At 37.5% G+C, this 23,095-nt stretch overlaps 1 protein-coding gene and 1 long non-coding RNA gene across 2 annotated transcripts in view; one reads left to right on the forward strand and one right to left on the reverse strand.

Moving 5' to 3' along the window:
* Window positions 1-23,095, forward strand: part of LOC145693559 (26S proteasome non-ATPase regulatory subunit 1-like) — a 756,631-nt gene that overhangs the window by 327,130 nt on the left and 406,406 nt on the right. The window lies entirely within an intron of this gene.
* On the reverse strand, window positions 7,301-18,496 carry LOC145693560 (uncharacterized). Its single transcript, XR_014132806.1, has 2 exons — window positions 18,195-18,496; window positions 7,301-7,905 (listed from the first exon to the last, which is right to left on the reverse strand). It is a non-coding gene; the product is annotated as an uncharacterized LOC145693560 (long non-coding RNA).

Genomic DNA, 23,095 nt, shown 5'->3' on the forward strand with positions numbered 1-23,095 from the left:
TAATGTAAAGGGCGTACTGCATCTTTCATTGGTTCTTTACCAATAAAACTATAAGAATTTATTACTAAAAACTTGTACCTTTATTTATACTGTGATGTTTCGGAGGGCGCACCGGGACACGTCCCGGTGTCCCGGTGGGCCAGCACGGGCCTGGTCCCAGTTCCTCACTATCTGGCCACTGTTCGCCTTAATTGCTGCCTGAAGGTATTCATTTTCTACATGTGTTGGTCTTCACGGCACGTGGTGCGTCTTCGTGTTTCGTCACCGTCCTTAAACTCGTTAAGCCACCGCTACACTGTTTACGTAGTCACGATACCCTCACCAAAGGCCTGTCGTATCTTCCGCCCCACTGCATGGCGTTTGACCCTAGTTTGAACTCGTACAGCATACACGCTCTTACGACGCTCTGTGGAGGTCCCATGTTCACTCTTCCTTACGCAAGTTCACGGTGTAACAACTATCACAACCAGGTAGTGTATATACGCCCACGATATGCCCACACCAACAACTGATCTTCGCCTTATCTCCATTCGCATTCAACTCACGGTGTGAGGGCCAATGGATCACAGACCTCCACAAAAATGGACAGAACATTCTTGGTTACCTTTATTCATAAAACTGATTTTCTTTGAAATTGCACTTAATTTCTTTAAGATTTCCTGATAAAAATCTTTATTTATTATTCGTGAATAAAAAAACACTAATAATTTATTAAAGCAATATCTCACTTCCTGTTTTACACCAAGTAACATTAAAAAGAGTGAATGAAATCCAACTGAAAAACAATAAAAACGTTATTTTTCACCAAATTTTCCATCTGATAAAAAAATGTTTTTTTTAAAACACTACTTACAGCATATAAAAAGTATAATGTACTTACTAATTGTTTAATGGTAGTATTTATAGTACGTTGTTAAAACGTTTGTCTTCAAATTGTCGAATATAAATCGCAGTAAATTGTGTAATCTGCTGTCACAAAAAAGAATACCATATTATTTTCCGATCGGTATAAGGAAGAGATACCATACTATTTTTCGATCGGTATAGTAAAATAGCATTTTTCCATACATTTTACCGTAAATTATTTATTAAGCTGGTCATTGGGGGAGGGGCAGGAAATCAGTTAAGGGGGCCTGGTCCCGATGGGCCCACCATTGCTACACCCCTGGATTAATAGCATAATAAACTTAAGAAAAACTAAATAAAAAGTTAAATTCCACTATTACTGAGGGAGCTCCTTCGTGGCTAAGCGGTTAGCGTACGCGCCTTTGGCGTGGGAGACCCGGGTTCGATTCCCGGCGGGAGCTCATGTGGTTCGGATTCCACGTTAATCAGTAGGTCCACGTCTCATATAGCCTCGCTGCTGAACGGGACGTAAAACTCAAAATCACCTCACCTCCACTATTACTGAAAATTTGCAACAAATTAAACAACGCTACTTTACAAGAATATAAACCAAAAATAGTAGAGAAAAAGTTATAAAATTTACTTTTTGAGGCTCGTTTTGGCGCTTCGGGTTTACCGGTCCTTGGTTCGCTCCTAAGAGTGGCAGCTTTTGAGAAGTTTTACGTTGATAAAATTTATCGTTATAAACTAAGTAACCTGTGTACAAAAATTACCACATTAGATTAAGAAATATATATATATTGTCTGAACGTGTTGCGATAAAATTTACCGATGTGACCGGAAGTTTTTTTTTTTTTTTTTTTTCAATGGGCCTTCCGTAAAGAGTAGTTTTCCTGACTACTAAATAATAATAACAACAATAATAATAATAATATAAAGATTGTGGAAGAACGTGAACACCCGCAATACACCTCGACATTTCACATCTACGAAATTTCTACAAACATTGCGTGTAAATTCGTTGCGGTAAGCTCTCTGCATATTGTTATGCATGTTTATAAGTTATGATTATCTTTTACAGACGTTGCAAGGAACTACTTCCTGGTGGATTCTTAGATAAGAAGTGCTCTTTTATTTTTTCGTCTCCTCCAAAAGTAATCTTGCTGTAGAAACACTCCAGTCTTTTAAGTACTCTTTATTCTGTTCTGTAGAAAGTTTGTCATTTAACTGCGGATGAAAGAAAAGCGGAATAATGGCAGAGATAGAGTAAGGGCTAGTCTTTGTGGTAGTCGGTATTGTAACGTTTTCCAAAGAATCTCAAAGACTGTCTTCGTGGAAGTAGGACGGTTCTGTTGAAAGAAGGCTGAAGAGAACATTGACGTTTCAATTGAACAATAGTCAGAGAAAATAAACAAGAAAAAAAGTAATTGTGAGTAGTTTTTTTCTTTAGCTTATTTTTCTCCGCTAGTTTCCGTAAAAGAGGGCAAAATGTTTGTGGTTCTTTATCTTCATATTCTTTCCCGCTGTGCGCTGCTGCGTTGTCATGAGCAGATCATTACTGAATTCTAAGATATCTTCCATGCTTTTGTGGAATTTAATTTGTCTATGGATGTATATAAAAAAAATGCGTCCTTTTTTTCTGGATTCAAACAATCTTTCAGGTAATTTGATAAACTTTATCTAGACCACCCTGATCTAGTGTTCCAATAAACAAAACTTAGTAACATTATTGTCGTGGAAAGTTTTAGCTCTTCAAACTTCGTTTATTTTCATACAAGACGCACAAAGTTGCACATTTTTAAAAATTTAAAAAAAAAAAAAACTTCCTAAGATGGTAGATTTATCGATTGAATTAAAATTGAGAGTAATAATATTAAGTTTTATATCTCAAATCGTAAACTGTTCGGAACTTCATTTCTTTCTCTGCATATAAGTATAAATCTATTGGGATTTCAGCAGATCGGATTAGAAACTCACGTAATGGTTCGTTTCTTTCTTTGGTAACTTATCTTGTCTTTCGTGATGATCTCGCTCTGATATGCAGCATAGATTACTTCACTCTTTTTACTTGCGTGAAAGTTTTATGAGCGCAAATGGAATAAGTCCGTTTCGTAGAATCTACTCTGAAGGAACTTGTATTGCACTTCTAGTTGAGAAAAACTTCCAGATATGTTTAATATAACACGTTGCAACTGTGTGTAACTTATTTAACCTATCTGCGTCATATTTAAATCTAGTCAGAAATCACACTGAAATCCCCAAGCAGTGGTATGATAGTAGCTACATTAGAACCCCTATTAAAAAAAAAAAAAAAAATGCATGCATAACACTGACTGTATGCACTTCTCCCCCATTGGTATCCGGGGCATATAAGTTTTCGAGTAAACTTCAGCCTATTTACAAGAAATATTACAGTATAGAAATATAAATTTTCAATTAGATAGTTTTGTACAACTCATTTTAAAAGATCATTGTTAGTTATAGTGTTATGTACGAGGGCTGATCAGCAAAGACTAAGACTGATTATTGTACCGCAGTTTCCTTTCTTGCCGAATGCCGGTACGTTTGATAGTTGAAAGAGTTGTGTTTCATGTATACTCTCACTAGGTGCAGCATTGTCGTATCGGTAGGTTAGAAGTAATCCGCTGTGTTTTTTGGTAGGTTTCCATTTTACATGAATCTTGTAGCTGTCATAAGAAATCTTGCAACCCGATCTTTCTATTTACTGTTTACATATTACAACTTCTTGAAAGCAAGAAAGGTATCTCCACCCATGCAGCACTGCACTCTAGTGGACAAATAGTGAACCTCATTAAAAACGTGTATTGTGTTCAAAAGAATTTTTTGTTTCGGAAGCGGCGAAACTGGTTTTTCCTTTAGGTCAGCGGGAGGGCGATAGCAGGTAGCAAGCAATACGACCCAGAAAGTTGTACATGGTTCAACTCTTTGCAGGATGGAAAAGAATGTTGTATGACCCTTTCAAGACTATGTTTACCTGGAGAAATATGGTAGGGTTCCAAGATTTTTTTTTTTTTTTTTTTTTTTTTTTTTTTATGGTAGCTACAAGACTCATGTAGCGTATAGACAGTGCTTCCATTCCACCTCACAACGTGCTGTGTATATGCATACAATGGAGGTTACACGAGAAAAACGTATGGAGCAATAAAGTTTTGTTTTCGCTTGAACCATACAGCTTCTAAAACATATGAAAAGCTCAAGCAAGCTTACGGTGAAAGTGCATTATCTCGAGCAACAGTGTTTCGGTGGTTCAAAGAATTCAAAGAAGGACGAGTTTCATGCGTTAAGCATGGTGGACCTGGTGCTTCGGCCTCTGCTGTGACAGAAAGAAACATCAATATTACTGCTGTGATTGTCCGTGGGAATCGAAGGCTAACATTACGTAAATTAAGTAAAGTGTTTTGAATTTCATATGCTAGTATTTTTTCAATAATGCACGATCACTTCCATATGTCCCGTGTTTGTGCCCGTTGGGTGCCACGACTGTTGACTCCAGAACAAGTTTGCTTGAGCTTTTCGTATGTTTCAGAAGCTGTATGGTTCAAGCGAAAACAAAACTTTATTGTTCCATATTGTTCTTCTCGTGTAACCTTCATTGTATGCATATACACAGCACTTTGTGAGGCGAAATGGAAACTGTCTAAAACAGCGGATTACTTCCAAACACAACACATGAAACATAACTCTTTCAACTATCAAACGTGCCGGCATTCGGCAACAAAGGAAACTGCGGTACAATAATCAACCTGTCTTTGCTGATCAGCCCTCGTAGTTTTGTATTATATCTTACTTTTCAGTCTGTATTAGAGGGCCGAGTGGAAAATTGCAATAGATCGTAACTTCCATGATGCATCAAAATAGTATGATCCAGCGTTTGAAAATGAGAGAGTAAGGTTTTTTTTTTTTTTTTTTTTTTTTTTTTTTAACTGTTGAATGATTGAATAAATAGATTTGCGTGCAAATTTCAAAGTAAATTTTATTCCATTAATGAAAGAGCTTGCTTCAATCAATTGTAGTTTATTCGTTGTATGCAAATGAACAGCGACGGATGAATAAAGAAAGTAATAACTGTTTAGGGGCGAATGTAGTAGTAAATTCGAGTATTTGTGTAACTGTGAAATATGTCTTTTGTTGTGAAGCTTCCTGTTGTTGCAGGCAACGGTTCAGTGATGTTTGTTATAAAGCGGCCGATGATTATTGTGCCGTGAATACGCTACGCACCAGCATGTGTCCATCTAAGTGAACGGGTGTCGGTCTATATGATGGAAATTCAAAGATGAAAGTGACCATGAAGGACGAAGAATACTACACGTTGCTGCACAGGAATGGAGTATTGGAAATTCATGTTTCATACCACTGGTAATGAGGTATCGAACTGAAAAGAACTTGTAATGCCAAATAATCAGTTTGTTTGCCGCACCAAAAGGTTTATATCGTATTTTTAACAGGCAGTTTTTCTACAATATACACTTTAAATTTCAAAAAGTAAAATTATCATGCTTTTAATCCAGTGTTTCTCAAACTTTTTTGTCATTTGAATCACTTTTATTAGTAAGAATATTCGGATCATAATTGTCTTGCTCCCCTCCATAGCATATTTGTCACGTAGAGTAAATTTTGTTATCCGATCACTACGAGACCGTGCTCTGGTCGGATAACGCTAGAGTCGGTTCAAATGAAAATCATAATTTCATAGCCTCTATCTTGTATAGCGTCTTTATAATTGTTAACAAGAATTTTAGGAATAATCCAGAAAATGGATCAAACGGTTGCGATCTTGGCTAATGATTTGATTTTGAGTCAGGGGCCACAAAATTTTTGAACGGCCCCTAAATCGAGTTTTCGTATTTTTTTTTCTTTTTTTTTTTTTACGGGATAAGCACATTATACTGAGTTAAGCGATATTTTGGGTTAGGCTACACTATGAGGCGTACAAGAAAATGTTTGATTGAATGAAATATATTGGATTTTTTGGATCATGGGTCACAATTTTGAATTGCCTCTAAATAGAGGTTTATATATATATATATATATATATATATATATATATATATATATATATATATATATATATATATATTATATATACAGTAAAACCTGCCTTCAACGGACCCTTTATTAAACGGAAAACTGTCTTAAAGGGAAATATTTCATGGTCCCATGGATTTTGGAGTAAAAGACATGTAAAAGTCCCTTCATTAAGCGGAAACTGTGTTATGCGGACAACGGAAAGCAAAATAAACCTTTAACGGAAAATTCTGAGTTTCAGAATACATCGTTTAGAAAATTTTTAAACATCCTGTGAGAGGGTAAACATATAGGGCCTTATGCAGAGTCGTTTTGATGCGTGATTAGTGTCATACTAAAGAGTTGGACTAACATATGTTTCCTGCAGTAGTCTGGCTTTTAGTATGCGGCTAATCATATGTCAAAACGACTCTGCATAAGGCGGATACTGTCTGCGATAAATACTTCGTTCTTTTGTTAAATCTTTATGGGCAGTGTTGACCTTCGTCAATCACTACTCATATTCAGCTCCCACAATTTTTCGCTAGTCCTACGTAGCATGTCAGCTGTCAGTCTTCTTTGTAGGCGTACTTCTGTTACGCTTGTGTAGCAACTAGCGACAACCAACAAAAATGAGAAGAAAACTGACAAAACAAAGTTCTGGAAAAAAGGAATTGAGGTAAAGCAGAAGTTATATATCTCCATCACGTGTCGTGAAAACAAGGAGGAAAGAGTTCAGAGGACTTTCAAAATTCCAGAGAAAGCTTTTCTGTGTCCTGAAGTATACCGCAGCCAAGTAGTAGCAATGTATGCAAAAAATCCTGCTTGACTATTGGGAAAAATAAAGGAAAGTGTGCACAACATATTTTGTGTTTAAGTTTTTTTTGGGTATTAATCCGTAGAAGGAAAAAGTGCTGTAATTGAATAAGTTGCGTACATCAATATATTTTCTCATTATGTCCGTTATAAGCATATATATTTTTTTAACGGAAAGGTCTATCTCCATTAAGCGGAAACCTGTCTTTAATGGAAATTTTTGCGAGTCCCGCTCGATTCCGCCGAAGACAGGTTTCACTGTATATATATATATATATATATATATATATATATATATATATATATATATATATATATATATATATATATATATATATATATATATATATACGAAATAAGCACATTATACTGAGTTGAAGTGATATTTTGGGTTAGGCTACACTATATGTAGCTTTCGTGATATGAGGCGTACAAGAAAATTTTTGCCTGAACTATATTGAATGTTTTGATCAAAAAAAAAAAAAAAAGTATTATTCAATAAATTTAACTTACTAAAATCAGAAGTTTCAATTATAAGCTGCTCCAGTGATACTCAGTTAAATGAAAAGCTTTACTTAAATAAAGTACACCAGACTAGAAACAAACCACTCACTTACCTACAGTATATGTGTATTTATTGAAGAAAAATACAAAACTGAAAAAAAAAAACATTATTGAGACTACAATACTGAGTGATGTACGGTTACAGTACTGTATTCTGTAAAATAATGCCGCATCAGTGAAAAGAACATGTTGTGGGAGCATGGGATATTCCTCACACCTTTCTGTGGCCCATTCAGCAAACTGCACTCGCCTGTCTAGGTCATCCTCTGTTAACCGCTACTGGAGTTGCAGCTTGTATGAGTGCCACTTGTCAACATCCAGCACCCGTAGCACTGATCGTTTGACTGATTCCTGTTATTGATCCATACAAAGAACTGCGTTTTGGGCTTTTCACAACAGCAGCCAACACTTCTGTCGCCGTGTCGTCGGCAGTTCGGTCCGTGGGCGTCCAGAGCAATCCTTGTCGTGCACTGATCCCGTCTCATGGAACTACTTCTACAACTTGAACACTGCAACGTGCGAGATGTTCTTTCTTTTTGAGTGGGATGCATTAAACTCAGCCGCAATCACCCTTGCTTATGCCTGGCAGATTGTCTACCACTCTTTTCCATGATCTCGATTTGTTCTAGGATTATTAGCGACATCTTACATCACCTGGAACAACAAAGAAAAACATACTGTAATGCCAGGTTTTCATTCTTTCGGACGCAATAACTTCTTAACCAATAACGGTAGGTGAAAATGAACTGTACCACTGTTTTCCTCAGATCGAGCCCGTGTCAAATAATACCCCACATGCCTTCCCATTTAAAAGTCCAAAGTTGAATCCAAGATGGCCGCCATGGCCGCCAAGTCGTTCGTGTGCTACAAGAGTGTTAACCGACTTATACCTCACCCTGTATATTCTATAAACACATTTACGGAGCTAAGAGAAACAAGATTTGGACTTGTTGTGCACTATATGGTTATGGAGCACCGATCGCAACTGATAACTAAAATGTTTTGTTTTATGGAAGATGGGCAGTTAAGCTAACGACAGGTTAAGAGAGAGTCCACTTATGTACCGTATGTGATGCTACAAATGTATGTTGAAATCCATTGTTGAAGGAATAACACAACTTCCACGTCACTTATTTTGACATGGCGACCTCCTAAAAACAATATTAACCATTTTGAATCTTATTCAAAAAGCTTAAAGGGGAAGGGGTTCATGTGATATATATGAAACAGGGCTAGAATTTTAAGAGAAACTCAATAATGTAGTCAGATTTAACATTACTGTAATGACTTTGAAGTTATAAGCACATGAAACTCAAATTTCTCATATTTCCAGGTGCTGAACCATGCAATTAACCAAAGCCGACCGCATCGTGCTTTCAGTAAAAGGCATCCTCAACATACCTCACTTACGCACGTTGCAGTGCCACAAGTACTGACGGGTATAGTCGATGACTGGCCACGATCAAGTAGGCCCAAAATTGCCGCTGACGAAGGTAGAGCTACAGCAATCCTCCCATTATTTGTTGTCTCCATAGCGTAGCACACGCAGATCACTACTGGAGTGCTACGTCAGCCAAGCGTCCATTGGTACTGCAATAATTATGGCGTGGGTAGGGATCTGGGGTACACGTATCCTCAGCCCATTTGTTATCCCTGGCACCTTAATTGCAGTGTGTTACATGGACGTGTTAGAACAACTCATTCTTCTCTTAGTTTCGGTCCCAGATAGCACTTTCCCCTATTTTACCAATATAATGGGGTGTCACCTCATTAATTTTATAAGGGTTAGTAAGGGATTTTTTGACTTACCCTATATAATTCTCATTCTGGTTAATCGCTACTAGCTTTTGAATCTGAACTTTCTGATTGTCTAGTTCTTGGAACTCATGGTTAAATTAAGCCCTTGATTCCAATACTAAGGTATATTACTTTAAAAACTCCTCTAACACGGTATTCTTGGTGTTTGTTCTTTCCACGGTGAATATATGACATCTAACTTTCTTAATTTGACAGATACAAAACGTTCACAATTTCTGAGAAATATGTGTTAAGCCTGATACTCTCCTACAGTCCTTGGAGCTACAACTCTCCTCGACTGAAATGTGGTATTAAATTAAAGGTTGAGAACTTTTCTTAATAGGAGTTGGCACCTCTCAACAAGTGCTGACAGAAATCTTCATCCTTTCCTTCGTTTCCAGCCAGCATTCGTCTTCGTCGTTAACATTTTTTTTTTTTTCTGTTCGTTCTTTCAGAATCAGCTTTAAACCGTTGTCTTGTACGAAAGCCAAGATTTCATGTTCCGGTGAAAAACACCAGAGTAGATTTCCTTTTTGTCGGCTTATGTTTGTGCAGCTTGACTTATATGTTTACGGACGTGGCCTAACTAACACTAAATCACTGTTAATGTATGCTCAGATGATCAGTCTGGCGTTTATCGTCCACTGAATCCTTCGTAGTCATTCGGATGGGCGAAAGGAATTCGAGTGTCTTTAAGTGTACGTCAAACCTTCATAAATTATCTTCTCATTTTCATTTCTTTGTGTTGTTCTGCTCGTTCTTGCAATAAGCTTGTAATAAGATGGATTCTGTACAGGATGTTTGTAAATGATTATATCGCGGTATGAATTAAGGGAATCGTCCAACTTGGTTCGCTGTGCAAACTTCAAGATTGTTCTCTGTGCTGAACACAAACCTGACATCTGTAACATTCATTATTAAATAAAAACACTGCAAGTGAATTACTATATTTTCGTTTGTCTGCAAATTAGGAATGGAGAATAAAGTCAGTCTAAGTGTAGTGAAGGAATCATGCTTGTGCTACCGTTGAAACTGAAACGTCTAGATCATCATTATGACCATCATAAGTATTTTACTGTCATTGACAGATCACTTGCCTTAATCAAAGCTTCCATGCACCATAGTCTTCAGCTAACTTCTTAATCTCCACGTAGGAATTTTCTCTTCTATTATCGTCCATCAACTATGACTTTTTTCGCTCCTTCCTTCTTTTTAACAGCCACCAAACCTTCTAGTACATTCATCATGATACAGTTCATTCTCAGCTAATATCAGTCAATGCAATACAGTGGCCAAAGCACGAGTGTATCTGAGCACACAGTTCACCGTACATTTAGATATGGGCCGATGTCCCATACTTGAACCATGTTAATCACGGCATCATCGATAACTGGAATGGCCACGTGCCCATCATCATTGAACCGCATAGCAAGAGCACAACGTTGCATGGTTCGATGAATCATGATACTGCCTTCATCACATCGATGGCCGGATCAGAATTTGTCATCTTCCAGGGGAACAAATGCTCGATACGTGCAAAGTAGAATGATAATAGATCGGTAGTGGGATCATGATTGGGAAATCTTCACATGGTCATCCATGGTCCCGGCAGTGCGTGTGGAAGACACTATGACTATACTTCTATTAGCTATCACAGCTCATTGCTGATCACGTATACCCATTCATGTCGGACATATTGCCATCTGGGATTGCAGTCTTTCAGTAGAACAACGCTCCTTGATACACAGCGTTGTGCTGCAGTGGTTCGAGAAGCAAGCTGGTGTATTTCAGTTGCTACAATGATCCCCAAACTCATGTGGTCTTACTAAGGGTTTGGGATGTCGTTGAATGTCAGATCCGTGCTCATCACGGAATTATTAAGTGACTTGTGTTTGCAGATGTGGTGCACCATATCTCCAGCCACCTACCAAGGTCTTGTTATTTCCATGGCAAACTGCATTGCTACTGTCCTCATACCGGATATTAGGTAAGTGTTATTACTGTTCTGGCTGGTCTCTTTACCTAAACGTATTGAACATAAACATCTATGATGAGGACCCAAGCTCGTTTCCAGGCGGGAGATCATGTCGTTCGGATTCTACATTAAGCTTTAGGCCCTCGGCTCAGATAAGCTTGGTGTTGCAAGGGACGCTAAACTCCAATGCTATCAACTAACAGTCTACTTAAAGTGAGTACTTATTTTTGTGAAAATGGAAATGAATTTTTGCATTTTACTGAAATAAAAGGTAGCATATCTTAATTTCTGATTTCACTATACAAAACACAGAGGTGTTGTATTTGGTATATTTCCTCATAATACGTGATTGTCGACCGACTTCCTTTATGGGATAGTAGTCCAATTCTAAGAGTAACAGAATCCTTCAGTGTCTATTTTATCTCAAGTAATTCATTAGACACAAGCGCATAATCGGATTGTGGTGGTGTGTACTCATAAATTTTGGCGCGTGAATATTTTAGACTAATGTAATGGATTAGATTTGGAAAAATCTTCTTAACTCTCGTACCATAAACTTGTCTCATTAGGAAGTTTCAACATTATTTCCTGTGTACTCGTAATGTTTGACAATAACTGTAAATTTCCACTGCTTCTAATAAATTGTCCGCTCACTTAAATTGCCTTGTAGTTACTGTGTACGCTTAAGGAGTTACGTTATATCGTTGAGCAGAGTGTTTCTATGTCTCTTGTTTAATAGTTAGTTTGTATGTTAGAATGTCTTGTAAAATTATCGTGTGAATGAATTGTAACTTCCAGTTTGTGTTCATTTTGAGAAACCTCTTTTAGGGTTGAAAGCATATTTAAGTCGCTGAATTAAAGGTCTTGGGTGATGCAGGTGTGAATGTGTTCGTCATTCCTCATTTGCGTTTCATACTTCAGTTGCCCAAGTGTTCTTATAATTAACTGACACTATATATTATCCAGTGTGAACTAGGAGTTTTTATTTATTTATTTTTAGTGTGTCCCTAGAAATAAGAATACATAAATATACTTTTCTTACCCTGTATTCTTGGGAAAATTTTAAATATATAGTAACTGGAGATGCAAAAAAAAAAGCAGTTTTTGAGAGAGAGCAGATTTGTAGGGGAACATAACGGAAATTTTCACTTTTTGACTTTCTGTGACACTTTAAATTTAAGTACCATTTACGTTTCCCTGTAATGGATTTTACAACTAAGAAAGTGTGCTTACAACATCCAGTTCTTGTAAGTCCTATTATCAGTCGGCGACTGTCTGTCTTGATTGGAGGGGGCACGGTAACTCAATGGTAAAGCGCTTACGTCTTGTGCGTGGGGTCCCTGGTTCGATCCCGGCCAAGTAAGTTTGTGGTGTACAACATCGTGTCCGTGACTTTTCTCAGGGTACTCCCGTTTCCTTCCACGAATTTTTCCGTCATCATTCACTTGCTTTAATCATTGTCTTCCGTAGCCTAACGTGCATAATCGTGGGACGTTAAAGTGAAAGATTTCACTTCATTTTACCTTGATTAGTTTTGAGACTAGGATTGCAATTGTTACCTGCAAGCGTAGGTATGCAACCTACATATCCCAAGTATTGTTTTGGTTGCCTAAATATGTTACCAGCACCCGAAAGTCATACATTTCATACATATGTTTTACTGATTGCCTAAATGCAATCTGGAAAACAAGGAAAACTTTCCATAAACCAAGAAATAGATATAAAACCACTTTTTGTCTTTGTATAACTCTTGCCTTCATCATCATCTCTTCTCAGGTGACATTTTATTCTGAGCTTAAGAGAGTTCACTTTACGAAAGTAAAGTCTTAAACGCTATTTTGGGTATGATGTTAGTTTAACTTAGTTATTTACAAAATTCTTTCTTTGTTTACTGTTATGTGGTGTCAAGATTTTTGAAATAGGAAATTGTGGAAAGCGGTTTAACCCTTTTGAGACTTCCATTTTTTAAATGTAAATTTTAGATTTTTAGTCAAGCAGGTATTTCGTCGAGACTATTTCTCGTAGGACTATGGTTCATACCTCGTTTTGTTCGGAATGAAGCAGTGTTTCAAACTGTACCAGCCAAATTTCCCTAATGTGTGCCTAAGGCAAGAAAATTACCGCCCAAAGTGAGGAAAAAAGATTTTTAAAAAAACGCCCCGTTTCCTGCGAATTTCTCCCCTCCGGTACACGACACGGACATGCGAATGTTACCAAAAAAAAAAAAAAAAAAAAAACTTCATTCCGAACAAAACGAGGTATGAACTATGATCCTGGGGTAAATAGTCTTGGTGCTAAAATCCTTTACTGTTTTTCCCCGACCCATTTTTTCCTAATAACTACTATTGTTATTCAATAAGTTCTAGTGTCAGGACTCTTTATCATAAGATTATAGTTCTTACCTCATTGTATTCGTAATGAAGCAATGTTTCCAACTGTACCACTTAAACTTCCCTATTATGTATCAGAAGTAGAAGAATCCCGCTTAAATTGGGGAAAAGGTGTTTTTTGTCAGGAAAATGTAACTTTTCAGGAATTTGCTCCCCCAGGTACGTGCTAACGCCACGTGAAAGGTACAGTTTGAAACTTTGCTTCATTACAAACAAAATGAGGTACGAACCATGATCCTACAATGAACACTCTTGAAGCTAGAGCTTATTGAATAACAATGCATTAGTAATTATTACCCAAAAGTGGGGAAAGAAAGAAGAAATTAAGTAAAGCAGCTCTAGCACAAAGATTATTTATTTTAGTATTATGACTTGTACCTAACTTTGTCCGTAATGAAGCAGCGTTTCTAATCGTACCACTTGCATGTCCTTATCGTGTACCTGAGGGGGGGGGGGAATTCCCGCCCAAAATTTATAAAGAAGTAGCGGGAAATTCAAAGCTTCAAAAATTCCCTTCGTATCTCAGGTACATGACAGCGCAACGGTCGTGGTACCGTTGGAAACGTTTCATTATTACGAACAGAATGAAGTACGAACCATGATCCTACGACAAATAGGGATGACACTGTAGCTACTTTATTAAACACATTGACTAAAAAAGTGTAATAGGGGGAAAATTCAGATTTTTTTTTTTTTTTTTTTTTTTGAAAAAATGTCTGTTTACGATTATGGTTCGTACCTTGCTTTTGTTCTGAATGATGCTAGGTTTTAAACGGTACCACTCACATGTCCCTATTGTATACCTGAAGAGAGGAATCCCCAAAAACGTAAAATATCTGAAAAATCCCCTTTTTTCCAGTTTGGGCGGGATATTCCCTCTTCTGTTACATAATAGGCAAATTTGAGTAGCACCGTTGGAAACATTCCTTCATTACAAACACAACAAGGTGCGGACCATGACTCTAGAATTAATAGCGATGTTGTCAGGATTTTTTAAAGAGAAACTAAAATTTACCTGTTTCTTTTTTCCTTCGTCCATGTTCGTCAAGTCACTGCCCCTAGGTATCGCACGCGTGACTGCAAAATGCCCATGAAACATATTCTTTGATACTTCCCCGCTTGAATGAATGCAAAAAACCCAATGTGAAAAGCTTTACTACAGATTTATAAAGCAAATTCCGAAGGTCGATACCATGATACAGATCTGTACCGAAAGTCCCCAAAGGGTTAAATATTCTTCTCGAATTTTAGCAGCGTTAATGTACAATATAGTTACAATGAAGATTATTTATAAATCGTAGACGATAATTTTGATCCACGGAATCTACTATACTGTTAGAACATTTATTGCATTTTTTTCTAAAACAGTTTTATCGTTGAACATTAATCTAGTAACTCCATAAACAATTCATTGGAACGAAAACTCACTGCGTTCAGATTTTCTTTTTTTTTTTTTTTTTTTTTTCCATTGAAGGGCGATATTCTTTCATTCTTACATTTTTCAGAATTTTCTCTTCAGAATGCAGTATTTAAAATGTTTTTTTTTTTAATGTTATAATAGAAAAATAAAAGTAGAATGTACTATTATAACTGTACTAAAATTTAAATATTTAATAAGCTCAAAATTTTCCAGGCAAAAAAGCTACAGAGAAACTTAAAAAAAAAAAGCTGGATTTTTTTCCCAGTCCTTGCATCTCTAATGATAAACATGGGTTTTTCGGTAGTAGACAGAAATTAGTGAACGCTTAGGTCGTAACATAGATATTATTGTAGCCCTTCTTGGAAAAATGGTTAATGTGTAGTCATAGATTTGATCCCCCAGCAGGCCCGTAGCCAGACCAAAAACTTAGGGGGGCCCGGCTGAAGTTAGGGGGGGCCGATCCAACCATATGATAGTTCATCACCATATTATAGTTCTTTTCCAAGCCTACTGTAAAACTTTTAGGGGGCCAGCAAAAATTTAGGGCCCCCTAGACCCCCCTGGATACGGGCCTGTCCCCCAGTGAGGACACAAAACTTCTTCAAAATCCGACAGAAGTCTGAATCGTACTTCTAAGCACCAAGTCTCGTCTTGTATAGCCTCAGTACTGAAGGAATATTTAGTTTCAATTAATCAGTCAACCCGATCAAGGTTGCCAGAACTCGAGCGCCACCCGGAATGCCCGGGTTCGAAGATCATTCTACGGGTCTACTAGCCAACGAACTAAATCGCGTTAAATATTGTCTATTAATAATTATCTACGCTGTTTTGTCTTATATGTTGTAGTAACTTACAATTATAATGATACAATTTTTGTTGTATCAAAAAGACTGAGAGATTTAACTTGTTGCATTTACATTATCGCGTGCACAGCATTGTTTTTATTATATAGCGCCTTTTTTAGAGGTGAAGATAAAAATTACTTTCGATGGAAATTAACTGTGGAATGAGTGTTTGTTTTGGAAATTATAAAATGTAACACTTGATTAGAAGAATTAATTGGTGTTAATTCTGGAGTGCGTTTTCTTAGAAAACAGACACTACACCAAATCTGTTCAAAATAATTCGGTATATTCTCGTTACACCAATCAGTAATGCTTATGATGAACAAGTAGTTAGTGCAATGAAATATTTATGATCAGATGATAAAAACTGAATGCCAATAGAACATGTGGTTGAAATTTGTGGAGCCTATTTAATACCGGTTTGCGTGAACGCGTTTTATAGTTTGCAATAATAGCAGTTATATTTTTTCTTTCAAGTTTTCTATTGCGTTACCTTCACAGTTTTTGCGAAAGTTGGTTCGGAATGAGACCTTGTGTCATAACTTTAAAATAACCGTCAATATTTCTACAAAACGGGACTAGAAAATAGGACTGTTCATGATGCAGCGAGAAGTTCCAAAAATATGAATAATGAAAAAGCGTGTGTTTAATGTCGTCTGTTTTTAAATTTTGTACAATATACATTTGGTTAGTAGGTTGTAGTAATGAAAGCAACCATCCAGTTTCAGATTTAAGTTCTCAGTTACATGAATGCTACTGGTCTCCAGTTTTGTCGTTGCTATAAACATCTTGGAAGGTAAACATCTTTATTCTCTTAATGTTATTAAAATTTTACTTTACGTTTGTTGGTTATCTCTAATTAGTGTATATTTCTATTTTTAAATTACGATAGTCGTAACGCGGATCAATTCAAAACTGCAGATCAGTTCAGGACCTTTCTAGCTATCTGGTGCTTTGGCTAAATAATTTTTGTATATGTTTTCTTGGTTCAGATGGATAAGTTTTACCTAAAGGAGAGTCAGACGAAACTTTGACATTTCGAGTCGTCATGACGGCAAAAAAAAAGCAGGAGTTTACTTCGTCTCAGAAGGAAGAATTATTGGTTGATGGTATCCCTTAACTGGTATTACTGTATACTGGTATCAATCATCAGAACTTCCAAATACAATAAATAACTTAAATAGAACTCGTTGTTGCGTACAGCAATGTTGGTTTCCTTCAATCTTTCATGCGTACGGAACTTTTTTTTCCGCCTCGTCCTGCCTTAAGCTATTTTCAAAAGAATAGCTTTTTTTATGAAGTAAGTTGAACGTCGATGTTGATGTTGATAATAAGAAAAGAAGAACATAGAAAATAAATTGTATTAGCATCTCGAACAACAGAAGACGAAGAAAATTGTGTAAGCCAGTGCGGATTAGAGTTTCGGCGTCTAGCAGTCAATTGTAATTAGGTTATTTCGTTGGATTTTGATTTTCATCTTAATTTTCTTGTTTTCCTTTCGTTTACTTAATAATATCAGAATACGCGTCAAAACTCCAGGCAGAAAATGACAAGTCTCAAGGTACCTTCTCAATAAAGAAAAAAGAAGAAAAAGAAAAGAAAGAAACTTCAGATATTAGTTTTCAGACAATCATTGACTTAAACGAAAAATTTCAAGGGGCACATGCAACATGCTTTTATCCTTATTATGTATTTATAGTACTATATTCTCATTGTGTGTGTTTTGGAAGGAATTACGGAAAGACCATGGTCGTCTAATTTTTTTCCTATGTCAGTCCTAAGTACCATTTCTTACCTCAAAGCATACACGAGGGTGAGCCGTAAGTCTTGTAATGTTTTCACAATCCTAAACAGCAGGCGCGTGTATATTCCGTGATCGACCGTAAGTGCAAGATCAAACTGTCCAAAGAGGTAGTGTAACTCGCGGACTATTTGACCCGGAGGCCGCCACTCCATCAGCATCTTCAGTTTTTAGCAGTAGGGTGTCTTGAAACAGTAGCGTCATTTCAGATTTGGCTTGGGGGGGGGGCAAGACCCCTTGATATAAGTAAAATTTCGCGTTTTTCACTGACTTACTACTATTCTATTGATGAAGTATATATAAATCTCAAACTCAGGGGGGGGCAAATTCCCCTTCCTGCGCCCCTAAATGACGCCACTGTCTTCAAAGAACAGAGAATAGAGAATTTCAAGCGGATCTCTTTGCTAATTATTTCTTGGAGGTACTTTACAAACAATAAATTAGTAATAACGCCAGTACCAACAACGAAGGGGGTTCCAAAATACAAGATTGTAATCCGTCAATAAAAGTGAATTTTATATATAGATCGTGTAAACAATTTAACAGGCGAAAACTAAGACCTGATAAAAAGCGCAGAATAATACGAATGAAAGAAAAAGGCCGATTGAGAAAGCGAGCCTCTCAATTAACAACAAAAATGGTCGTACTGAACAAAAGTAATATGACGACATCATCATACAGAATAGCTATGAAACTAATGAATTTGCTAACTCACCTGAGAAATCACTCCTACTGGATCGTCTCCTTTGTTTTCTCTGATCTGTTCACGGACTAAAATCGTAACCCCCGAGACTCGTTTCATTCGACTCCTGATGGTAGCACACAATAGAAAATTTCACACGCATTCCTGTTCGAACTCGAATACGACGACCATTGACAAAACACTTATGCGCCGAGCGGAAGAAGTACAGGAGAAGCTGTGGTAGAGCCTTTTAAAAGGATAACACAATCTCTGAGATTACAGTGTCGAAGGACGGTAAGCAGCGTCGAGCGAACGAAAAAACAAGATCCCCAGACGGCAATTCTCTAGACGTACAGCTCAACGAGAACCCTAAAACAGGGGGAGCGGGGAAAGGTCAACGACACGGTCAAGTCCATTTTCGGTTTTTGAGGTGTGGTCTATACTTAGATGTCGTCTGCTGCTCCGAGTAAAGTTGTATGTGTGCTATTCCGTGGTGTCATTTGAAACTCCCGTGCGAAAAGTGGACAAGCCCTACACTACTTCTGCTAGGGTTCTTCTCGTCATCTGTGAGCTGTACTCACAACTCCAGAAGACAGGTGAGCAGTCTCGTGGACGAAGCACCCAGGATGAAGAATATCGTCCGTATCTTGAAGGAAGGTGTCGTACTTATCGGTAGACTCCCATCGAGATGGGTGCTATGTTCGTAAGCTTAGCCAACGGAGAAAATAATGTTTAGAATTTTGAGAGGTGTCTTGTCTTTAAATAATGTAAACAATACTAAAATGTTGAAAATTGAAATAGGTTTATTGAGACGATGATTTGAAGAATAAAAGAAAATATTGGGAATAAAAGAGGAAGCTGAAGATCGAGAAACGTGGAAGAAACATTTCCAAGCCTCATTAATCCCAGGACGTGCTAAAAGGCAGAATACTTGATAAATAATTTAGTTGTTTGACGCAGGGAAGATTACATTTTAGGTAAACGAGAAATTTTCTGATCTTTAATATTCTCATATAATAGCGGTGATCGTGAAGCACGCAAAAAATTTAGATACAAAATAATCAAACTGAAGGAAGATTAGACGGCTCAAAGGCTCGTAGGTTGCAAAATGTGGACCAACTAGACACATTGGACAGTCGCAAAAAATAGAATCAAGCGCCTAAGAAGAGAGTTAGAATAAAACAATTCGTGAAAGCATTGCCCAGTAGCTGGTTGCAAAATCGGGCGTTCAAGGTCCACAAATATTTATGGAATTTCACTAGCGGTTTACCTGACAAACAGATTTAGGAATTAAATTTGTGTGTTTGGGCATCTGTGGCCATGTTAGCCAAGGGCGCAGATTTCTCTGTAAATTTGCGGGGGGCATTCAGATGCAGAAGGTATAGATATGAGGACTTTAAGACAAATTGCATTCAAATTATGCGAAATATTGTATATTCATAAATACAGTAAGAGGGCCCACATGAGGTTTGGGGGGCCTGGGCCCCCCAGGATCCGCGCACTTGTTGTTATCCCGTCACGTATATGGAGTGACTTCCCTCGGCGATCACAGTATCCGAGGAAAGGGAAGGAAACAAGAAAGGATTGGGGAAGGAAGGAAGCTGCCTGGGACCTATATGTTACATTCCGCATTACAAGAAAGTGTTGGCAAAGTCAAAGTCGGGTGGGTGACAGTGATGAAAACTTATAAGCCCTACAACACAGGGGTGTTTGTTGATTGAAGTCGACTGATTTGAAGTTACTTCATAGAGGTAATAAAGGTTTAGAAGTTCTGCAACACTCAAAAGATTGTTAGTATCGAGATGACAACGACGTGGAGTTAGCTCACGATAGTGGCGACAATTTTCCCTCTACATTAGATGTTGGTTGCAAAGAGAAGCCCGCGGGAATATGCACCAAATTTCTCTCTTCAAAAGGAATCACTGATGTTTAATTATATTCAGTGGTGGGTGGGCTAGAGCTAGTGTTTAACTTCATTCGAATGTTCCTCAAACCACGCCACAACAGCTCTAGGTGTGAGAATGAGTGCATTATCATTTTGGTATGTGGCGTCATTGCGCGGTAACATCTAGACCATGGCTGCAATGAAATTGCGCACTCTTTTCTGCTTTTATCAGTTTTATTTGATAAGTCGTTGACAAGCTATCATAATCTACAGGATTGCGCACAAAAAAATAAGCAATGTTGTCAAATGCAAAATATTTTATCTTCTGTTATGTTTGTATATGTGTGTGACGAACAATTCTATGCAACGATAACATGTATTTATCTCGTTTATTTTATTTAGTATTCAGGGCAAAAGTGCTTTAATGTATGTGTTATCTATACTTTAGAAGAAGAAAAAGAAAACATGTATAATTATTGTCAATATGCACCTCTAAGGCGCACACAAGTGATAAAAAAAAAAGACTCGAGTAAAGTATCTTTCTCTACAGTGCATTAAGTAGAAAATTCATTAAATTTGAAAGTAACTGGTTTTATAAAATTAATAATAAAGCATAATTTAAGAAAAAAAAAAGCATAATGTGGGTTGCTGTACTAAACATCATAGAAATTTATTTTAAGTCCAAACTCTTTCGTAAATATTTATTTATTCTATAGCCTATTGAAATACAAGTGCAGGTAACCGCGGATTGTTTATTCCATACTCATGCATGTGTACTAAAGGAGTGGTGAAATAGTATTCAGCAACTGGGTGAAATTATCGTCAGGTCAGTAGTAATATAACTTCATATTCTATTTTGCGCATTAACGTACAAATTTCGTTGGCTTTTTAGTCGTGTGATCCGGACTACGTAGAGGGACATGGTAGCTCAGTAGTAGAGCGTTCACCTGTGGTGCGTAGGATCCCTGGTTCAATCCCAGCTCGCGCCAAGTGAACTTCGTGGTGGACCAACACCGTGTTCGTGGGTTTTCTCGGGATTCTGCCGTTTCCTTCCATTTTATTCATTTCTCATTTAATTCGTTTCTCATCACCACTGTCTCCTTTAGGCTAGATCATAACCGAGGGATTTCATTTCCATATTTCCGAACTATACACACCTGGCTTTTCCGGCACCAAAGGTGAAGCCGTTACGAGATAAGCGTTAGTATAACTTCGTATAGTTTCGTGTTGATGCTCAATTTGACCGTAGCCACCGATATATCGGTAGCTACGATTTGATTCGCTCGCCAACAAATAGAAAAAAAATACAAAATACTGTGTATCAGGTAATGTTTATATTTGGAGGAGCAGTGAAATTTATCAGAAACGAAATAATCCTTGGAAATGTCTGCAACGTAAATCAATACGATTCATTTCATTGAATACCAATAAGAAACCTCTTCAGAACCTCTTTAGTTTAGTTTTCGAAAACTTCGATTGAATTCAATTTTTCTTGTTGAGTTCAGAGACAAGGGAGCAACTCTCATAGACTCTCATTCTACTTCCTGGATGTGACTTCCTTCAGTAGCGGCACAAAAAAATGCTACTTCCACTATGTTGGACTTTGTTTACTTGTTTTGGGTGAAAATTTCTTTGCATGAAAGAGCAGCCACTTTGCTCTTAAAAAAAGAGAAGAAAGGAAGAAAATAATAAGGCCGTCTGAAATGTTAATTCCGTATCGTTTTTTTTTCTTTCTTTCTTTCTTAACCTCTTGAGTTTCCATGGCAACACCATGCCATGCCCGTCTTCTCAAGGAAGAAGTGTTGAGATTCTTTTCTTTTATTGAAACTGAGAACTTTGCGTCACGTTAGGAAACTTTGCTCTTTCTTAGCAATGAGGCAGATTTTTTTTTTCCTTTTTTTAGTAGGAGAATGTATGGGGTGAAAAGTCTTTAAGAGTTAGTGGGAAACCGTGAAAAATAAAGGAGAGTTAGAGATGATATAGAAAAAAAAATAATAGTTCGCTCAACCTTGACAGTAGCTGAGATAGAGAAATTAAAAAAGTGGAAAAGACTAACATAAGCTGTTTGTGTTTTTCTTCTTGTGTTGTTGAAAACGTTAGAGATTTTTTTTTCTGTGTCAGACGTTGTTTCAAGTTTGTCTTGTGAACCTCTTAATCTATTTCTTCAGATTCTCTCTCGTTACTAAAAAATAATATTCAGTCTAAACCCAACTTGCACGCCCTACGTAATACTGTGGAAACTGTACAGGTACTACTCGTCCATGAAAAAGCAACATTCAGATCTAAGATTAAATTAAGTTTACACTGTTTTTTTTTCATTCTAATTGATTTATTTATGATTAAATCATCTGACGAAAAAAGATCAGCTGCTAGCCAAAATGGAAAGGAGCGGCAGGAGTATTGTGTGACCGTAGGGTACCAATATGCCTTATAGGAAAGGTTTAAAAGACAGTAGTGAGACCTGTCATATTATATTGTAATATTCCCTCCATATGATCACCAGCTCCACGTACATGAAATAAACAACACAAGGAGATTACACCTTGTGTTATCATGACATAGACATGCGCCTGAAGAGGAAAACCAGTGCCACCACTACCCACCAAGATGATGTAAAAAAACGCTGTTGTATCTCAGCCTCACCTACTTTTTCCGGCTGCTGTGGGCTAGAGGACCTTTTTTTACCCTCTCCGGCTGCTGTAGGCTAGAGGAATTTTTTACCCTCTCCGGCTGCTGTGGGCTAGAGGAATTTTTTACCCTCTCCGGCTGCTGCGGGCTAGAGGACTTTTTTTTACCCTCTCCGGCTGCTGTGGGCTAGAGGACTTTTTTTTTACCCTCTCCGGCTGCTGTGGGCTAGATGACTTTTTCTCCTGCTGCTGTGGGCTAGAGGACATTTTTTTACCCTCTTCGGCTGTTGTGGGCTAGAGGACTTTTTTTACCCTCTCCAGCTGCTGTGGGCTAGAGGACTTTTTTTTACCCTCTCCGGCTGCTGTGGGCTAGAGGACTTTTTTTTTATCCTCTTCGGCTGTTGTGGGCTAGAGTACTTTTT

The sequence above is a fragment of the Thermobia domestica genome, chromosome 8 (genome assembly GCF_964235325.1).
Source record: "Thermobia domestica chromosome 8, izTheDome1.hap1.1, whole genome shotgun sequence".
NCBI lineage: Eukaryota > Metazoa > Arthropoda > Insecta > Zygentoma > Lepismatidae > Thermobia > Thermobia domestica.